Consider the following 10,133-nt stretch of genomic DNA (forward strand, 5'->3'; position numbering starts at 1 on the left):
ACCCTTTAGATTGGATGAAAAAATGAGTGATGCCATAATTGCATTTAAAAAATAATATAAAATTCTTATTCAAATTACCGAAATATATCCTTAAAAAATTTTCGGTAATTTAACAAAAGAACAGACCAAAGTCTCCCACTATAAACTTCATCTTTCATCTTGAATAAGCTTCACTAACTAGTTCATTTCATTCCAAGAGTGTAAACTAAAAAATATATAGGATTTTTCCTATATAAATTATCACCTTCTTACTTAAATTTGTTGTTAAAACCAAGTAATTGTTTAATAAATTAATGAAGTATGTGAAAATATGAAAACAGGGCATAGAAATTATTAAAATGTGATTTTATGTTTTATTATATAGTTTTCATGCATAAAATGACTTATTTTATATTAAATTGAGCATATTATATTTTTATGACATAAAGTGGGCCATGCATGATTAAATTAAATAATAAAATATAAAATTATATTTAATAATTTATTTTAAAATATTTCATTAATAATTTGGGTTTTAATTAATTCAATTAAATTGGTAAAATTTAATTCTTTGGTCCTCTAACTTATTGATTTATTTTTGGACAGGTCTGAGAACTTTAATTTGATTACAAAACCGTCCAAATGGAGGGCCAAGTCAACCCAAAATTTGGCTGAATATGGAGGTTCATAAACCATCTTTTGGTTTAATTACACAAGGTCCTTGAAGACTTGAAGAAATCAGAGATTGGCTCGAAGATGTTCTGGTGACCGAGTCTTAGTCCTGAGTTGTTGTGGCACTCAAATTGACCAAGAATCAAAAAAAATCAGCCACATTCCCTCAATTCATGGCCAGCCACCCTTAGAAGGAGTTTTGAACGATGGACACTCCTATTATTAGCAAACTAGCCCCCATGCTTCACCGATAAATAAGAGCCCCTTTATCACTTTTTGAATCATCCCTCATCCTTCATTCATCCCTCACTCATTCATCATTCTCTTCTCTCTCAACTCTCTTTGATTTCTTAGCCCTCATCATCTTTGCATAAAGATTTTGAGCAAATTAGCCTCTTAAAGAACCCTTAGTCGGCCACCTTGGAGAGCCATTAGCAAAGGAGCAAAGCGAAGGAACGAAGGAGCCCTCATTAGTCAGAGTACTATAATTTAATTCAAGAATGTTTTCTTTGTGTTCTTTGTTCTTGTTCACAACAATGATAGCTTAATTTTATTTGAGCTAGGATGATTGCTTTGATTTAATAATAATTATTTGATTCATGCTTATAATATTTGTGCCTCAATCGATCATGTTTTCAATTAAAATCAAGTCTGTATTTCGTTCATACGTGATTGAAATGCACCTGAATTAGCTGAGCGATCCTAACCAGACGACGCCTAATGGACGCATAACTTAAATGTGCATGCTCAATTTAGATCTAACCCGATTAAATTGCAGGTTGCATAACATCCTTAACCAAACTCTGTTATCTGCATAGTTTTTAAATTTGTGTGATTAAACTATTTCAAACCTAACACGTCCATGTTACCTTGCACAAATACTAAGAAACCCTTAGTAAATAAGGATCAGTAAAATGTGTATTTACTAAGTAAAGGATTCCAAAAGGACCTAACCAGTTTCCAAACTCATGAAAGATCGAGTTGCCATGGAATGTTTTTCCAAATATTGATAAGCATGTTGATAATAATTTGAATTTAATTAAAGTAATTGTCCTAGCTTATTTATGTTATAATTGTTGCTTATTGTGTTAATTCTACTAAAATCTATCTCATTCATATAGTTTGCATAATTAGGATAAATAACATTAGGGATCATTGCATTTAGTTTCATATACTTAATTTTTCGTCACTTCTCAATTGTATTGTTTTTATTTATCAAATTGTTAATACATTTTTACAAATTAAGTGACTTAGCACAAAAACAATCCCTGTAGAGGCGATAACTCGATATTTACTTATTACTTGATAACGATTGTGTACACTTGCACAAACCTGAGCGTTACAAGTTTTTGGCGCCGTTGCTGGGGATTGTCAACTGTTGCCATAGTCATTTTTTTGTGAAAATATTTATTTTCAATTTGGTTATTTCTAACAGTACTAACTTATTCTTTTTTAATTTTGTAATTTTCTTTCTAGGTGTTTATGAGCTTAGATCGGATTATCAATTTACTTCTAATAGACCTTGAAATTGAGCGAACTTTGAGACAAAGAATATGTGAACAAATAGCTCAGAGACAGAACAAGATGGACCTTGGAAATCAAAATCAAGACCAAGGTAATGAAGTCGAATATGTACGAAATCCTATCCTCATTGAAGATGATACGGATCGATGTATCAGACAATATGATGTGCCGCTTTTCAATGAGTTAAATCTAGGAATTAGAAGGCCAGATATTGAGGCAACCCAATTTGAATTGAAACCAGTGATGTTTCAAATGCTACAAATGGTGGGCCAATTTTATGGTATGCCCACGGAAGATCCACATCACAGCTTTGATTGTTTATGGAGGTGAGTGACTCATTCAAGATAGCCGGTGTGACTGAAGACATACTGAGGTTGAAGTTGTTTCCGTACTCGTTGCGAGATCGAGCACGAGCATAGCTCAATTCATTGCCACCAAGTTCTATATCTACATGGCAAGAATTAGCAAAGAGATTTTTGGTTAAGTATTTCCCGCCTAGCAAAAATACTAAGTTGAGGAACGAGATCACAACTTTCCAACAAATGGATGATGAGTCTTTGTATGAGCCTTGGGAGCGATTCAAGGAGTTACTTCGTAAGTGTCCTCATCATGGGATTCCTCATTGTATCCAGTTAGAGACATTCTATAATGGTCTCAATGCACATGCAAGATTGATGGTAAACGCTTCTGCGAATGGTGCAAATTTATCTAAGTCTTATAATGAGGCTTACAAGATCATCAAGAGGATCGCGAGCAACAACTATCAATGGCCAACATATCGAACAACTTCAGGAAGACGTGTAGCTAGAGTTCATGAAGTTGATGCTCTCACTTCATTATCAGCTCAAGTATCGTCTATTTCCTCTATGTTAAAGCAGTTTACCGCTAATGGTGCTAATAACTTTGCAGCTCAGCCACCAAGTCCATTTGAAGTAGTTTCCTGTGTGTATTGTAGGGAAGGTCATTCTTTCGAGAATTGCCTATTGAATCCCAAGTCAATATACTATGTGGGGAACCAACATCAAAATAAGAGTGGACAAGGACCCCAGTCCAACTTCTATAATCCTTCATGGCGTAATCACCCCAACTTTTCTTGGAGTAAATAAGGCAATAGACTAAATAACAACTTTATGCAGCATAGACCCAACCAATCTTAGGGGTTTAATCAGTAAGCTCCAAAACCACCTCAAGCTGAATCATCAAATAGTTTGGAGAACTTGTTGAAAACATACAGCGAAGAATGACGCTTTAATCCAGAGTCAAGCAGCAACACTAAAAAATTTAGAAAACCAAATAGGTCAGTTAGCTACAGAGCTTCGTAATAGACCACAAGGAACCTTGCCAAGCGATATTGAGAATCCAAGAAATTTGGGTAAAGAACATATCAGGGCATTGGCATTACAAAGTGGTAAAATTTTGGAACCCCGATTGATTGATATTGAGGACGAGCCTATTGAAAAGGGGGAAAGTTAACCAGCTGTTGAAGCCCCTACACCAAAAGAGTCAAAATCTATAAAGACTGACAAGGTAAATCCTAACTTATTGAATTCAGATACTTTAACATCTTCTTTGGATGCATATTTACCTACTCAGAAGAGTTGCCCTGTTCAACCAAAAGTTCCATCACCTCCATATCCACAAAGATTGCAGCAACACAAGTAGAAACATGAGAAGCAATTCAAGAAGTTTTTGGATGTTCTGAAGCAATTACACATCAATATTCCATTGGTGGAGGCTTTAGATAAAATGTTGAATTATGTTAAGTTCATGAAGGATATACTATCCAAGAAGAAATGACTGAGTGAGTATGAGACTGTCACTCTGACAAAGGAGTGCAGTGTGCTCCTGCAGAACAAGCTGTCACCGAAATTGAAGGATCCAGGATACTTTATGATACCCTATAACATTGGTGAATCTTATTGTGGTAAAGCTTTGTGTGACTTAAGAGAAAGTATCAACTTGATGCCTAAGTCTATTTTCAAGATGCTAGGGATAGGAGAAGTAAGACATACAATTGTGACGCTCCAGCTAGTGGGTCGATCTTTAGCATACTATGAAGGAAAGATCGAGGATGTTTTGGTAAGAGTCGATAAATTTATTTTTCCTACTGATTTCATTATTCTGGATTTTGAAGTAGATAAGGAAGTTCCAATTATCCTTGGGAGACCTTTCCTAGCCACAGGAAGAACGTTAATTGATGTCCAGAAAGATGTACTTACCATGGGAGTTCAAGACCATCAGGTAACTTTTAACATTTTTAAAGTGATGAAATTTCTCGATCCGACAGAAGAGTGCTCAGTTATGGAAGAAATAGAAACCTTGATTTCTATGGAAAGCCATCTTGAAGAAGATCCATTGGAGAACGCCTTAGGGTTTGACCCTTTGGAGGATGAAGAAGATGAAGTAAACATGGCTGTGATGAAAGCCAACCCAGGGAATTCTACTCAATCCATACGGTTTGAACCGTTCGAGTTAGAAGTTAGAGAATTTGTGCAACCCAAATTGTCAATTGAAGAACCACCTACACTCGAACTAAAGGTACTTCCTTCCCATTTGAAATGCGTTTATTTAGGTAATTATTCTACTTTGCCTATGATTATTTCAGCAGAACTGACAAAAGATCAAGAGGAGCAATTAATTTATGTTCTAAAGAAATTTAAGAGAGCAATTGGTTGGACTATAGCTGATATTCGAGGTATAATCCCTTCATTTTGCATGCACAAAATTATTCTAGAGGAAGGTGAAAAGGCTTTAATTAATGGGAAAAGGAGGCTTAATCCTATTATGAAGGAAGTTGTGAGAAAGGAAGTGATCAAATGGCTAGATGTAGGAATCATCTATCCTATTTCAGATAGTTCGTGGGTAAGTCTGGTACAGTGTATAATGAAGAAAGGTGGAATTACAATTGTTGAGAATGAACGTAATGAATTGATCCCAACAAGACTTGTTACTGGTTGGAGAATTTGTGTTGACTATAGAAAGTTGAATAAAGCCACTCGGAAGGACCATTTTCTGTTGCCTTTTATGGATCAGATGTTAGATCGACTGGTAGGTAATGAATTCTATTGTTTTTTAGATGGTTATTCGGGATATAACCAAATAGTTGTCACTCCGGAAGACCAACATAAAACAACCTTTACTTGTCCGTACGGTACGTTTGCTTTTAGGCGAATGGCTTTTGGTTTATGCAATGCACATGCAACATTCCAACGATGCATGATGGAAATATTCACTGATATAGTTGAAAATTTTGTTGAGGTTTTCATGGATGATTTTTCTGTTTTTGGTAACACTTATGATATTTGTTTGAGTAATTTAGCTAAGGTACTGAAGAGATGCGAAGAGACTAATCTAGTCCTTAATTGTGAGAAAAGCCATTTTATGGTTAAAGAATGGATTGTCTTAGGGCATAGAATTTCAAAGAAAGGAATTGAAGTCGACAAAGGAAATATGAATGTAATTGAAAGATTACAAGCCTTAATGAATGTAAAAGGAGTCAGAAGTTTCTTAGGCCATGTAGGTTTTTACCGAAGGTTTATCAAAGATTTTTCAAAAATTTCTAAACCACTGTGTTTGTTGTTAGAGAAAGATACAGTGTTCCATTTCAACAAAGCATGTTTAGAAGCTTTTCAAGAGTTGAAAAATTGGTTAATCTTAGCCCCAATAATCATTACACCCGATCGGAGCACACTTTTTGAGTTGATATACGATGCAAGTGATCTTGCTTTTGCAGCTGTGATGGGTCAAAGAAGGAATAAAGTGTTCCACCCCATTTATTATGCAAGTAGAACCTTTACGGGAGCCCAACTCAATTATATGGTAACACAAAAGGAACTATTCGCTCATATCTTATAGGTACCAAAGTTACAATATTTACTGACAAATCGGCCATTAAATACTTGCTCATGAAGAAAGATGCAAAACCAAGGCTAATTAATTGGATACTTTTACCTCAAAAATTTGGCCTTGAGATCCAAGACAGAAAAGGTGTTGAAAATCAAGTACCTGATCATCTGTCGAGGTTGGAGCAAGAAGTGGTAACTCGATCACATGTGCCTATCAACGAGAATTTCACTTATTTGAGGTGAGTCGAATTCATGAAACACTTGGGTTTGCTGATTTTGCTTATTATCTTGCATGTGGAATAATTCCTTGAGAATTGACATACCAACAAAGGAATAAATTCCTTCATGATAGTCGGTATTATTTTTGGGAGGACCCGTTCTTGTTTAAACAGTGTGAAGATAATATAATTCGAAAGTGTATAGCTGAAAGTGAGATTGCTGAGATCTTACATCATTGCCATTCATCTCTAAGTGGACACTTTAGTGGTGAACATACCTTAGTAAAGATTTTGCAAGCAGGTTTCTTTTGGCCTACACTATTTAAAGATGCTTATGCTTATGTGAAGAACTGTGATTGATGCCAAAGAACCGGAAACATATCATGGAGGAATGAGATTCCCTTAACAAACATTTTGGAGATTAAATTATTCGACGTATGGGGAATTGACCTCTTAGGATCATTTCCTTCTTCATGGGAACAAATACATCTTAGTTGCTGTGGATTATGTGTCCAAGTGGGTTGAAGCTGAAGCATACCCTACAAATGATGCTAAGGTAGTCATGCGATTCCTACATAAGCATGTGTTTACACGATTTGGGACACCAAGAGCTATTATTAGTGATAAATGTTCTCACTTTGTGAATAAATGGCTTAAGTGGTTGCTTGACAAATAAGATGTGAAACACAAGATTACTACTGCTTATCACCCTCAGTATAATGGGCAAGTTGAAAGAGTGAACCGTAAGATCAAAGTTATCCTTGAAAATGTAGTATGCCCTAACAGAAAAGATTGATCTCGAAGTCTCGATGATGTATTATGGGCCTATTGAACAACATTTAAGACACCGTTAGGAATTACTCTCTATCGGTTGGTTTTTGGGAAGGCATGTCATTTGCCACTAGAGTTGGAGAATAGAGCTCACTGGGCTTTGAAGAAATTGAACTTTGATCTTAAGCAAGCCGGTGAGAGAAGGATGTTACAACTGGATGAGTTGGAAGAGTTGAGGTTATTTTCTCATGAGAATGCCAAAATTTGTAAAGAAAGATAAAAAAGATGGCATGATAGTCATATACGACCTCGCGAGTTTAAAGAAGGTCAGAAGGTTTTATTGTTCAATTTAAGGCTGAAGTTATTTCCTAGGAAGCTGAAATCTCGATGGAAAGGACCTTATACCATCTATTGAGTTTATCCTTATGGAGATTTTGAATTATACGACAATCATGGAGGTACGTTTAAAGTTAATGGTCAACGTCTCAAACATTATTGGGATGGTGAAGTTGATCGAGTTGAATCCTCGTTCAAATTAATAGACCCTTGATTTTTCACAAACTTTTTTTGTAAATAAATAAATAATTTGGATTTATTTTCTTAATTTAGTACATTTAATTAATTCAATCTAAGGAAATTGGAACTTAAGCGGGACCGCTATGACCCCTCTAACCTTTCCTGGGAATTAATGTAATGTAATTTATTGAGAAGAAATTTTCTAATTAAGATTTAAAATTTCTTTTAATTTCATTTGTTTTGTTTAAATTTTAAATTTTTATGTTAATAAAGGGGGTCAAATTTGGCCCAAGTACTAATCAGTTTCTTTAGTAAGATACAGTCTGAATTTGAGGCCCAAGACAGCAAAAAGAGGAAAAATCCCACACCTATCGCCACTGCACACCACCATTGCTGCAGCACGTTGCCTTCGCCGCCGTAACCTCTTCACCGTCGCAAGGTTTGTCGAGCAAGTCCTACCCACTTGTTGATTTCTCTTCTTCCCCTGTAAGTATAACTTTGCCGAATTTTTGGGAAAATACCATATCTCGCAAAAGAACTAGATTGTCAAAGACTATTCCTGAAAACACGATTGTGATCGATGAAGAAGTGAAAGAAAGATTTGATTTAATTTTCAAGCATCAACCTATGATGCTGGAAAAAAGGTTTTAACTTGAAGAGTAATGATTTGATGGTTGTCCCTGTGCCAATTAGAAAGACAATTAATGCTCTCAAGTGGGAACGATTTTGTGATGCTCGTTCACTTCCTGATGATGAACTAGTTCGAGAGTTCTATGCAAGTTTGACCATACAAGATGCCACTGAGGTCATCGTTCGGAAGAAAAATGTACCTCTTACCTCTAAGTCCATCAATGATTTGTTTAACTTACCTGATGTTGAAGAAGATGAGTACTACCCTTTGATGAACAACATCAATTGGGATTTTCTTCAACAAGTGCTTGATGTTGTAACAAATCCGAGATCCCAATGGATTATTAGAAAGTATGGGAGCCATTCTTGCCGAAGGGAATACCTAAAACCAGTAGCAAAGGTATGGTTTTATTTTGTTTTCTACAGTTTTATTCCTATCTCACACAGTTCCACCATCTCGATGGAATGAATGCTCTTATTATATGCAATCTTGACAGAAAAGTCCATTAATATTGGAAAAATTATTCTCAAGGTGATTTATGACTGTGTTAAAAAGAAGACAAGAAGTGCTTATTTCCCATCATTAATCACTTCACTTTTCTTAAGGGCTCGTGTTAAAACACAAGTGAATTTGAAGGGGCAATATGTCCAAGGGTGCATTACAAGTCATGATCTAGAAAGGTTAATAGAGAAGGTGCATGAACTGAATCAAGGTGAGCAAGAAGAACCAACTGAGCCAGGTACTGAGGAGTCAATGAACGAAACTGAAGCTGAATCAGTTTCAAACACTAAAGAAGAAGAATCTGATAAGGAACCAGTTGAAGACCCTGAACCAAAGGTTGAGCTAGAAGAAGAACCAGTCAAGCAAAGTGTTGAACCTGAATATACAACTCCCTTGCCGACTTCTACAAGTACTTCAAGGAAAGCAGAATTGTCAATGTTGATGGATATGTGCAAGTTCATGCACAATCAACAACAAACTTACTGGAAATATGCAAAAATTAGAGATGATTCGACTCAAAATACTTTTAATAATATCTCTAACACATTTGTTCCTAAGTTCCCAGATGCTATCTTTAAGACATCACTACAGTAAATAAGTTTTTAGCGGCGTTTTAATGAAAATGCCGTTAAAGAACGAGAATTAGCGGCGCTTTTTCAAAAACGCCGCTAAAGAACGAGCATTAGCGGCGCTTTCTAAAAAACACCGCTAAAGGTGTACCTATAGCAGCGTTTTGTTAAAAAGCGCCGCTAAAGATAAAGTATTCACGGCGCTTTTTGAAAAACGCTGCAAAAAATTTAACACAACGACCTCGTTTTGCATTGAGCCTTTAGTGGCTTTAACGGCTCTTTTAAAAAACGCCGCTAAATACCGAGCATTAGATTAGTGCCGCTTTTTCTAAAAACGTCGCTATAGGTAGAGTATTAGTGGCGTTTTTTTGAAAAACGCCGCTATATGTGAGTATTAGCGACGTTAAAAAAACGCCGCAAAAAATATTTTATCTCTATATCTATTATTTAAATAGTTTATTTATTATATTGATTAAAATACAATTTTTTTAATTGAATATTTAAATTCTTCAAAAAAAATAATGACACATAGAAAAAATTTGAAAATGAAAACATATAAAAAATATGTTAAAAATGAAAAAATTAAAATACTATTATTTAAAATAATTTTAAAATTTTTTGGGTATATGACTGATTGTTTGTCAAAATATATATTAAAGAAATTCTTATATAATTGTAAAAGAGATAATATTAATTTTAAAATATTGAATTAATTATCATTATAGTTTAAGTTTTATGGTTTATGAGTTAATATTTTAAGGTTTAGGGATTATGTGTTTAGGGATTATGGGTTTAGGGGTTGTGGTTTAAAGCTTAGGGATTAATGGGTAAAGGTTAAGCGTTTTAAGGGTTATGGGTTTAAGGGTTAAGGGTTATGGGTTTAATGGTTAAGGGGATAAGGGTTAGG

General features: G+C 35.1%; 1 non-coding gene across 1 annotated transcript; it reads right to left on the reverse strand.

The window, feature by feature from the left end:
* Positions 1-2,684: 2,684 nt before the first annotated feature.
* LOC121204054 (small nucleolar RNA R71) lies at positions 2,685-2,791 on the reverse strand. Its single transcript, XR_005898982.1, has one exon. It is a non-coding gene; the product is annotated as a small nucleolar RNA R71 (small nucleolar RNA).
* Positions 2,792-10,133: the final 7,342 nt, after the last annotated feature.

Source organism: Gossypium hirsutum, chromosome A07, assembly GCF_007990345.1.
Source record: "Gossypium hirsutum isolate 1008001.06 chromosome A07, Gossypium_hirsutum_v2.1, whole genome shotgun sequence".
Taxonomy (NCBI): Eukaryota; Viridiplantae; Streptophyta; class Magnoliopsida; order Malvales; family Malvaceae; genus Gossypium; species Gossypium hirsutum.